Genomic DNA, 12,368 nt, shown 5'->3' on the forward strand with positions numbered 1-12,368 from the left:
TTGGTTATCCTATCTTCTCCTGTTGACCTTCTTCCTCCTGCTGGTGACATTTTCTCTTAAGCAGATTACCCTTTCACCCACGAGGTTAAATCCTACTCGACAGGATTTAATCCTGCTCGACAGGATTTAATCCTGCTCAGCAGAAAATTTATGTTCTCTGTTGATCTTCGCTTTCATAACACCTCTAGTTACAAAACCAAATCATTTTCTCGACGTACTGTCTATTGCAAAGTGGTACCTCCTCTTTGGAGGTACCTTAGCAAGTGGTATTCTACCCCCTTTGCCACTTCCAATTCCTCAAGGGACATACGAGTTCCTCCCATATCTCTTTGCGATATATTTGAGAGGTCGGATATGCTTTGGTTATACACAGTATCGACAATATGCGAAAATATTTCATATTTTCTCAAAAATATATTCTCAAGTCGATCGACTTGAGAATGGTCCAGGACGGACCGAAACGTCATCGTGGTCCCTTCACCTTCTAGTGTGTGGTCTGGTCAACATTCTTCAGCCACGTTATTGTGACTCCTCGCCTGGAGTAAATAGACCTCCCTTGTTAAACAGATATTCTAAGTTGCAATTGCAACTTAGAATATCTTCTTAATGCAACAAGCTGCAAACAGAATACACTTTGTACTGTAAAGTGGTTATAATAACCATTTTTTAGAGAGTTTACGTTTAATAGTCTCTCATTAGTTCAGAGAAATTTACACAAAAATGTGCATTGATATGGCCCATTTAACTAGCGTGTTGCTGGAATTGCCTCCTATTAAACAAGGGAGGACTATTTACTCTATCACACTAGCTTGAAGCCCAACTAGCAAATACACCTTTGTCCCTGACCGTCAGGAGAAAGCACCAAGCCATTACGGCTATATAGCACAGGACAGAGGGTCATGATAAGGATTTGGGATGGGACGGAGGGAAAGGAATGGTGCCCCAACCACTTGTGGACAGTCGGGGATTGAACGCCGACCTGCATCAAGCCAGACCGTCGCTCTATACCGTCCAGCCAAAGTGATTGGGGCAAACTTAGGGGGGGAATTACCGGTTTTAATTCTTTCTGGATCTCCACAAGAGGCAAATCTCAGTGTAGAAGAGAACCTATTAATCTCTTATGCCATGACCAACAAGACCTATTTAAGCTTAAAATAGACCACATTGAAGAGTGCATTCTATGGCTGTTCTGACGTGAAACCAATTAGTTTAACCTTCCCAAATGCGGGTTCGTCATACGACTGCAGTTTTCAATCCAAAGTCAATATGTTCCTCTGAAGCGTATATATACATACAATTTAAATACCAGGAGGGTATAATAGAGCTATATTCCTCTCAAGAGTATATTCCACTCGGCTTAATATCATGGATCGCTTTACATAAACTCTAAGCCAGCCTTGTGTCCTTGGTAATGGGTCAGATTATATCAAGATATATATATATATATATATATATATATATATATATATATATATATATATATATATATTATATATATATATATATATAATATATATCCTTATCCTGACACCTTCTCAGTGCGACAGTGCTATATAGTCGTAATGGCTTGATGCTTTTCCCCCGATAGTTCCCTCCCTAAAATCCATCTCTTCGCTTTGGTTGCCTAGCAACCTCATCTCATCTCCGGCTGAGAGACGTCAGCATCTCGCCATCCCTATAAACGATGCCGACTGGCTGCCCTAGACTCAATTAAACGATTATTAACTATGAGACGTAGGCTAATATCGCCTCCCTAGAGACCAAAATCGAGTCCCAATTTGGCAATATATATATCTAAAGAACGCTAAAGGACCCGACCAGGATTCGAACCCTTGACACCCAGGAACACTCTTAAATACATATATCAGAAGCACAATGGTTGCTTCCACATATATAGAAAAATTACTGCATATATAAGATACAAAAAGAGAAAATATCTTATAGGAGGCAACAAAGCGTCATACATTGATTATATAGGAGATGATGTCGGTTCAGGAAGCTCCTCTCCCATGCTAAAACTCCACTCCCAGGTTAAACTCCACTCCCAGGTTAAACTCCACTCCCAGGTTAAACTCCACTCCCAGGTTAAACTCCACTCCCAGGTTAAACTCCACTCCCAGGTTAAACTCCACTCCCAGGTTAAACTCCACTCCCAGGTTAAACTCCACTCCCAGGTTAAACTCCACTCCCAGGTTAAACTCCACTCCCAGGTTAAACTCCACTCCCAGGTTAAACTCCACTCCCAGGTTAAACTCCACTCCCAGGTTAAACTCCACTCCCAGGTTAAACTCCACTCCCAGGTTAAACTCCACTCCCAGGTTAAACTCCACTCCCAGGTTAAACTCCACTCCCAGGTTAAACTCCACTCCCAGGTTAAACTCCACTCCCAGGTTAAACTCCACTCCCAGGTTAAACTCCACTCCCAGGTTAAACTCCACTCCCAGGTTAAACTCCACTCCCAGGTTAAACTCCACTCCCAGGTTAAACTCCACTCCCAGGTTAAACTCCACTCCCAGGTTAAACTCCACTCCCAGGTTAAACTCCACTCCCAGGTTAAACTCCACTCCCAGGTTAAACTCCACTCCCAGGTTAAACTCCACTCCCAGGTTAAACTCCACTCCCAGGTTAAACTCCACTCCCAGGTTAAACTCCACTCCCAGGTTAAACTCCACTCCCAGGTTAAACTCCACTCCCAGGTTAAACTCCACTCCCAGGTTAAACTCCACTCCCAGGTTAAACTCCACTCCCAGGTTAAACTCCACTCCCAGGTTAAACTCCACTCCCAGGTTAAACTCCACTCCCAGGTTAAACTCCACTCCCAGGTTAAACTCCACTCCCAGGTTAAACTCCACTCCCAGGTTAAACTCCACTCCCAGGTTAAACTCCACTCCCAGGTTAAACTCCACTCCCAAGCTAAAACTCCACTCCCAGGCTAAAACTCCACTCCCAGGCTAAAACTTCACTCCCAGGCTAAAACTCCACTCCCAGGCTAAAACTCCACTCCCAGGCTAAAACTCCACTCCCAGGCTAAAACTCCACTCCCAGGCTAACACTCCACTCCCAGGCTAACACTCCACTCCCAGGCTAACACTCCACTCCCAGGCTAACACTCCACTCCCAGGCTAACACTCCACTCCCAGGCTAACACTCCACTCCCAGGCTAACACTCCACTCCCAGGCTAACACTCCACTCCCAGGCTAACACTCCACTCCCAGGCTAACACTCCACTCCCAGGCTAACACTCCACTCCCAGGCTAACACTCCACTCCAGACTAAACCTCCACTCCCAGGCTAAAACTCCACTCCCAGGCTAAAACTCCACTCCCAGGCTAAAACTCCACTCCCAGGCTTCTTAACTTGGTCTACCTCAAGTTTCTCTCTCGTCAAAAATTTCATTCATCTGCTGAAACCTTTTTTTGTAAACTTTTTTTGCAAATTTTCCGGGAAACGAGGGAATTTTTTTTTTCTTTTGATTCAAGGCGCAATAGTTTACATGTGACAAGTTGCAACACGGGGTGTAAGGAGCTCTATTTTCTCCTCTCGTGTGTAAACTTTCTGAACGAACTCGGAAAAGGGCAAAAAAAAAAAAAACTATCAGAAAACATGCATGCAGGTCGGCGTTCAATCCCCCGATCATCCAAGTTTGTTGGGCATCGTTTCTTTTCCCTTCCGTTCCATCCCAAATCCTTATCTTGACTCCCTTCCCAGTGCTATATAGTCGTGATGGCTTGGTGCTTTCCCCCTGATAGTTCCCTTCCCTTCCCAGTGCTATAAAGTCGTAATGGCTTGGCGCTTTCCCCTTAATAGTTATCTTTCCCTTTCAACTGCCTAGTTAGGATTAATCTAGGAAATTTGTTTATACAGAATCACGTGTTTATTAGCCTAGATAACGATACAATTGTAAATTTTTTTTACATTAATATATAAAGCTATTTGTTTACACTTTGGTAAACCGATATTATTACAAAAAGCACAACATTGGTTTACCTAAGTGCCTTCATGAGGTTATCTTGAGAGTTTAGCGTCCCCGCGGTCCGGTCCTCGACCAGGCCTCCTTTTTGTTTCACCCCCCCCCCCTAGGAAGCAGCCCGTAGCAGCTGTCTAACTCCCAGGTACCTAGGGGTATCAGGACGAAAGAAACTATATCCATTTGTTTCCACCTCCGCCGGGGATCGAACCCGGAACCTTAGGACTACGAATCCCAAGCGCTGCCCACTCAGCCGTCAGGACAAATTAGTTCCTTGTCCCACTAACTCAACCACATTTAATTCGAGCCAAATATGTTCCGACGAAATTTGATCTGCATGATTTCCTTAACTCATTGTTGGAAAAATAGTGGAAAAAAAATTTAATGTGTTTTTCGGGTACTGGAATCACATTAAATTACAGCAACGCATAAACTGCTTTTAAATCAAATAAAATTTTGGTAATCTATGTTAATTATTCATAAAAGATTAGTGGATTATTCACTCTGGTGCGCACATGTTTGCTATAACTGTTACATATGTATAAATATACATATACAAGAATTATATAAGATCTGATGATATCTGATAAAAATTGGAATTTTTTGTGAAATTAATTTTATGAAATTGGAAATTTGTGAAATTGGAATTTTTTGTGAAATTAATTTTATGAAATTGGAAATTTGTGAAATTGGAATTTTTTGTGAAATTAATTTTATGAAATTGGAAATTTGTGAAATTTGAATTTTTTGTGAAATTGGAAATTTTTGGTGAAAAAGTGAAATAGGACAAGCAAAAGTGATTACTTAAGAAATATGGAACATAACGTAAGGATTAGAAGCAGTGGAGGATGCAAATAAATTACTATGGTCAGACAATCGACTTGAGAATGGTTCAGGACGGACCGAAACGTCGTCGTCCCTTCAACTTCTAGTGTGTGGTCTGGTCAACCTACTATGGCCTCTCTTTCTTTTTCTTGGCCTCTAAAAAATTACTTTTTTTCCATTCTCAAGTCCCTTAGCTCTTAAAATGGCAGAAAGGTACAAGAAAAAATCTGAAAAGACTTTAATTGCTGTGGCACTGAGCAATCTAAGAATGATTCTAAGAATATAAGAAGATAAGAGCAATCTAATCTAAGAACCTCCTCTAAGAATGTTGCAAGCAATACCAAAAAGCTATGAAATAAGGAGTCTTAAGAACGCAATTTGAACTAATATCAACTTGAATCCACGAGTTAAGAAAGGTTCAGAAAAAAAAACATTCTATTGGTTCTTATGCACAAAGGAGGAAAAAAAATATCTTAAGAGTGGTTATTAAATGCCAAGCCTCTATAATTCAAATAAAAAAAATATAAATTAGCAATGTTGCACAGGTATTTATTTTTTCTGCAGATGTAGAATAAGATCTCTCAAGTCAACAATGCAATGGCTTGATTAAACCCTGGGAATGAACCATATAAGGAACCACCACCTGGTGGATCTCAATGGTAGAGTAACAGAGAGTAACTCTAGAGTCATAGAGTAACTCTACTGGGGACTTGCTGGGGCAAGAAAGGAACTCATCAAACATCATTAACTAGGCCACACTCTCCCCATGGAACAACTGAATCGTGAAAGCTTTCTCCGCCATTTAGCAATGTGTTGTTGTTTAAGATTCAGCTACTGGGAACAAAATGTTGCAAGTAGCACGGGCTATGGTGATCCCGGAGTGGACTTACCTGGCACAGGAGCGGGGCTGTAACTCGTTTAGCAATCGTTCTGCTCTATTTCCACTCCTGATGCCCTGCTATCACCCAACTTCTAAATGGATGACTCGATAGATCACGAACTTAAGCTTCAGGTGTTTAAACAGTAAATCCTAATGACCCATCACGGATTCGAACTTACGTCGTCAGGAGTGGTCAGAGCACTGGGCTAACCCCCAGGCAATCTAGGTTCGAATCCTTGAAGGATCTTTAGACTTTATTCTCGAGGAATAATATAATATATATATATATATATATATATATATATATATATATATATATATATATATATATATATATATATATATATATATATTCTGCTGTAAGGAAGATGGAGGCAAAAAACAATTATCGCCAGAAAAACAAAAAAGTGACCTTGGATTATTTTAGGAAAATCTTCTGTTATGATATTTGCTTCAAAAATAGAACATATGAAGTTAAAAAATTACTTGAATAAACACAAATCCATTTAGATTTCTCAATCGACTTGAGAATGGTCCAGGACGGACCGAAACGTCGTCGTCCCTTCAATTTCTAGTGTGTGGTCTGGTCAACATACTTCAGCCACGTTATTGTGACTCATCGCCTACAAATCCATTTATTTTACGTCACTAAAAATATAGATTAAAAAGGGATTCATACTTTTATTCACAGCCGCTCGTGCTATACAAATTTAATGACATCAAATTTTCAAGTCAATTTCAAACAGGTGAATGCGGAAAAAGAATTGTGACTCAGTCTTGAATGTGAGTCCGAATTTTGTCTCAAGTCTGCGGGTTCGATACTCTATCTCACCAGAGATTCATCTGGAATTATGCATTATGCAGTTTGATCTTGCACATGATAAGCCTCGATTAGATTATGCAGTTCAGTTTGCATGACCTTAATACAGAATGGACTTATAATGATAAATACTGGTTTGGAAGCAATGCTGTTGATTTATGGAGAGAGAGAGAGAGAGAGAGAGAGAGAGAGAGAGAGAGAGAGAGAGAGAGAGAGAGAGAGAGAGAGAGAGAGAGAGAGAGAGAGAGACAGACAGACGAGAAAAATCAAACTAAAAATGCCCAAAATCTAATAAAGTCCCCCCTTAATAATAAACACCAACTTACCATCTTCCAAGACATCAGGTGGCTTATGTCATCCTCTAAAGCCGTCTTGCGGACCTGGAAGCCTTGATAAGAAGCAAGTCTCCCAAAGCCATTAATGAGGCATTGTCACCTGTGCACTCCCCATAACCCCCCCCCCTCACTACCCCCACAGCCCCAAAAAACATATTTTTAATAAACTCCATTAAAGTAGCTTTATAACCTCACAATATTCTTCATCAGTGGATAATTCTTCAAAATTTTGAAATCTTCGTGAATAGGTTTTGTGTGTTTAAAGAATTATTTTTCGGTTTTGTGTGTTTTAAGAATTATTTCTTGACAGCAAGAGGTGACACTAAGAATTACACACACTAAGAAGTTCTGGGAAAAGAGCCATGCCCCTCCGGTTCATCTCCGTCACTCAAGGGGGGAAACCCGTCGAGAAAACTCTCTTAAGAGCCTCGTAATTATGCCTTTTGTTATAATAAAAGCGTCACGTGAAAAGTAAAAAGAGAATATTTCCACTCGCAAAAAAAAAGGCCCTTTCTTGACGATTGCCTGGAGGCCAGTCTTGTGGATAAAAGGCCTAGTGACAAGGGACATGGCAGCTGCTCTGAACAAAAGGTGTGTCATTTGAATGCTTCACACATACACCTTTTTTTCCTACACTAAAGAGCCATGTTGAATACAACTCTATATATTTTCAAAATACAATTTTCATTGAATTTAGTGGCTTTAGGCATTGTATGTACCAGCTCTATCTATAAATTCATCAAAATCTGTATGTATGTACTTTACCTAAATAAACATTTGAATTTGAATGGTCCAAATCCTTATTCGGTTGCTATATTGATAAAAAAAATATATAAATTAAATACAAAAATGTATACACATTCCAAAGTTTAAAACTCTTGAAATATTTGCAAAAAAGTCGAATATTTATTCGTCAAGATGTGAAGCGTTTTCTTTGGTTTTTATATACATAATGTATATATAAATTTCTATTGCTCCCCTGAGCAAACAAAGGGGCCTTGTTGGCTTGTTTAACTAAGCAGGACCACTTCCTACGTCTTCGGTAATTATCTAACCAGCCACTTAGCTTGGCCCAATGGCCATCCAGATTAGTCTTGGTTAACAGTTCACTCAAATAACCTCAGCCACTTAGCTGTACAGATTACCTGGCTATCTAAATAGCCAGTCAGACACCCCACTCGAAGGAAAAGGTGGGAAAGGGACGGAAGAGGGTGGAAAAGGGACGGAAGAGGGGTGGAAAAGGGAAGGAAGAGAGTGGAGAAAAGGAAGGGAGAGGGTGGAAAAGGGACGGAAGAGGGTGGAAAAGGGACGGAAGAGGGGTGGAAAAGGGAAGGAAGAGAGTGGAGAAGGGACGGAAGAGGGGTGGAAAAGGGAAGGAAGAGGGTGGAAAAGGTAAGGAAGAGGGTGGAAAACGTAAGGAAGAGGGTGGAAAAGGTAAGGAAGAGGGTGGAAAAGGGATAGAAGAGGGTGGAAAAGGGAAGGAAGAGGGTGGAAAAGGGATAGAAGAGGGTGGAAAAGGTAAGGAAGAGGGTGGAAAAGGTAAGGAAGAGGGTGGAAAAGGGATGGAAGAGGGTGGAAAAGGGATGGAAGAGGGTGGAAAAGGGATAGAAGAGGGTGGAAAAGGGATAGAAGAGGGTGGAAAAGGGAAGAAAGAGGGTGGAAAAGGTAAGGAAGAGGAGTGGAAAAGGGACGGAAGAGGGGTGGAAAAGGGATGGAAGAGGGTGGAAAAGGTAGGGAAGAGGAGTGGAAAAGGGAAGGAAGAGGAGTGGAAAAGGGACAGGAGAGGGTGGAAAAGGGACAGGAGAGGGTGGAAAAGGGACAGGAGAGGGTGGAAAAGGTAAGGAAGAGGGGTGGAAAAGGTAAGGAAGAGGGGTGGAAAAGGGACGGAAGAGGGGTGGAAAAGGGATGGAAGAGGGTGGAAAAGGTAAGGAAGAGGGTAGAAAAGGGACGGAAGAGGGTGGAAAAGGGATGGAAGAGGGTGGAAAAGGGACGGAAGAGGGTGGAAAAGGGACGGAAGAGGGTGGAAAAGGGACGGAACAGGGTGGAAAAGGGATGGAAGAGGGTGGAAAAGGAATGGAAGAGGGTGGAAAAGGGACGGAAGAGGGGTGGAAAAGGGATGGAAGAGGGGTGGAAAAGGGACGGAAGAGGGGTGGAAATGGTAAGGAAGAGAGTGGAATAGGTAAGGAAGAGGGATAGAAGAGGGTGGAAAAGGGACAGAAGAGGGTGGAAAAGGGATAGAAGAGGGGTGGACAAGGTAAGGAAAAGAGTCGAGAATGAAAGGAAGAAGGTAGAAAAGAGAAGGGAAAGGAAGTGGAAAGATTCCCCGACTGTGGAACAGGAGGTAGAAACACTGAAACCAGAAATATCTTCAATTACCATTCCATTCTGGTAATTACTTCCGGAACTCCAGTCATATCTAACAAGCTAACTACGCCGTCGACACAACTGCTACGCATACTCCATAATTATACTGCGTATATCCCTGCGTATACGCAGTATAATTATGGTATATATCAACCCGTTCTCGCAAATTTAATAAGTCAATATTGACTTATTAGTTGCGTGCATAGGTGACATACTAAACATAATAGTTTCCCTTGAAAAGCTTCATAGAAAACACCGACCTTACCTAACCTACTTAGTATGTTAAAATAAGCATCTTATAGCTTCGTAATTACAATTGTTACTTAACCTATTATAGGTATAGGTTAGGTAATAATTGTAATTACGAAGCAATAAGATGCTTATCTTAACATACTAAGTAGGTTAGGTAAGGTCGGTGTTTTCTATGAAGCTTTTCAAGGGAAACTATTATGTTAAGTATGTCACCTATGCACATATTTAATAAGTCAATATTGACTTATTAAATTTGCGAGAACGGGTTGTATATATACAGCTTCTACGCAGTATAGCGTAGAAGCTATAATTAGAAATTATACTCCTATTTCTCCACTAAACTCAAATACATCAAACAATTCCCGATTTGAGAGTTCTACAAAATACAGCTCACTAATGTATAATACAACACTGAGTATTTCATGAAACAGAACGACACTGAAGAATTGTATTACATTTAATAATACATGAAAGTCCGCTACACTGGATAGCGCTACAAGGAACACCTTCACTCCGGATAATTATACAGTGGCAAGCTGTTGTCCTATTGTATTTTGTATGTGTCTGTTGTCCTGTTGATGTATTTTGTATGTGTCTGTTGTCCTGTTGATGTATTTTGTACGTGTCTGTTATCCTGTTGATATCTTTTGTACATGTTATCCTGTTGATATCTTTTGCACGTGTCTGCTATCCTGTTGATATTTTTGTACATGTCTGTTGTTTTGTTGATATCTTTTGTATGTGTCGATACTGTTGATATCTTTTGCACGTGTCTGCTATCCTGTTGATATCTTTTGTACATGTTATCCTGTTGATATCTTTTGTACGTGTCTGTTATCCTGGTGATATCTTTTGTACGTGTCTTATCCTGGTGATATCTTTTGTGTCTGTTATCATGTTGATATCTTTTTTAAGTGTCTGTTATCCTGGTGATATCTTTTGTGTTTACCTGTTATTTTATGAACGTTTTTATGGTATATAAAAGCTGTCGTGGCCGTATTCGTGATGTATACATCACGGCCACGTGATGTATACATCTAAATTCGTGATGTATACATCACGAATTTAGACACGCAGTTTCGTGAAGCATTGCGTCATCAGTTGCTTCGAGAAGCACGCGGCTCTGGGATCACGAAGCGTGTATTAACGACGGTTAGCAACGTAATTTTTACGATCGAGTTACGTGCACGTTCTTCCCCTAACGTTCACGTCCTCTCTAATGACCTCGTTCTCGCTAATGGCTCGTTAACACACGAATGATTTCGTACTCGGGGACGATAGCAGGAGTGATAATATGGGAAGCGTTGCTTGATATAGCGAGGTTTTTCGGAACATATTGGGTCTATCTTGGCTAGTGGAGGTTATCTTGAGGTTATCTTGAGATGATTTCGGGGCTTAGCGTCCCCGCGGTCCGGTCCTCGACCAGGCCTCCACCCCCCAGGAAGCAGCCCGTAGCAGCTGTCTAACTCCCAGGTACCTATTTACTGCTAGGTGAACAGTCCCATCAGGTTGAAAGAAACTCTGCCCATTTGTTTCCACCTCCACTGGGGATCGAACTCGGAACCTCAGGACTACGAATCCCGAGCGCTGTCCACTCAGCTGTCAGGCCCCTCAGGTCAGAAGCACAGGGATGAAGCCCCCAGTGAACCGTCACATCAGATTCACCAATCACCAATCAGATTCACCAATCACCAATCAGATTCACCAATCACCAATCAGATTCACCAATCACCAATCAGATTCACCAATCAGTCGCGCCTGAAGCCTCTCTAAGTCTTACTTCCGGGTCAGGGAATTAGTTGAAGTGATTAGCCTCCTTGCCCCATTATCCTCTGATACCTAATGGGGATATTAATGGGGGAATATGTTAAATATTTGGTGTCATATATGTTGTATGCTCTGTATTGCCTATTAAGTATACCCTTTCGAGTGGTATCTTTGTTGAGTATATCTCGTATGATGTGTGTATGCTGATATAATGAGCCTTGCATAGGCCCCCATCTACTAACTAGGCCCCCCCATCTACTAACTAGGACCCCCATCTACTAACTAGGCCCCCCATCTACTAACTAGGCCCCCCATCTACTAACTAGGCCCCTCATCTACTAACTAGGCCCCCCATCTACTAACTAGGCCCCCCCATCTACTAACTAGGCCCCCCATCTACTAACTAGGCCCCCCATCTACTAACTAGGCCCCCCCCATCTACTAACTAGGCCCCCCCATCTACTAACTAGGCCCCCCCCATCTACTAACTAGGCCCCCCATCTACTAACTAGGCCCCCCATCTACTAACTAGGCCCCCCCATCTACTAACTAGGCCCCCCCATCTACTAACTAGGCCTCCATCTACTAACTAGGCCCCTCTCAACTAATCTTAGTTCTAATCTTACTACTTAGTTTACCTAATGCACTCAAATTTAACCCCTCATTTTCTTAATCCTTATCGCATTTTTCTTCTCATCCGTTCATTCTGCAAACCCACTATTTATCCTTTTGCCCATTACGAAGCCCTTTATCACCCTCACTTTCCCATTCACCCTGCCTCTTTTTACCCTTGGAATGTGAGAGGACGCGGAGAAATTCCCCAGGAAATCCCCCATAAATTCCCATGAAATCCCCCAGAAATTCCCCAGGAAATCCCACAGAAATTCCCCATGAAATCCCCAAGAAATCTCCCAGAAATTCCCAGGAAATCCCCCATGAAATCCCCCAGAAAATATTCCAGAAATCCCCCAGAACTCCCTTACTCTCAAACATTAACTCCAGTACACAGTTTGACTGGCAAATATAACCGATAAAATGCTCAAGTTAATGGGGGACTATTTGAATATAATTTACAAGTTTAAATGACTTGTTTTGTATTTAAATTAATTAAATTTACGCTCTGTTTACAAGATTACCAGCTGGTGTAGGCAAGGAGC

Source organism: Procambarus clarkii, chromosome 77 (genome assembly GCF_040958095.1).
Source record: "Procambarus clarkii isolate CNS0578487 chromosome 77, FALCON_Pclarkii_2.0, whole genome shotgun sequence".
In the NCBI taxonomy this organism is placed as follows: Eukaryota; Metazoa; Arthropoda; class Malacostraca; order Decapoda; family Cambaridae; genus Procambarus; species Procambarus clarkii.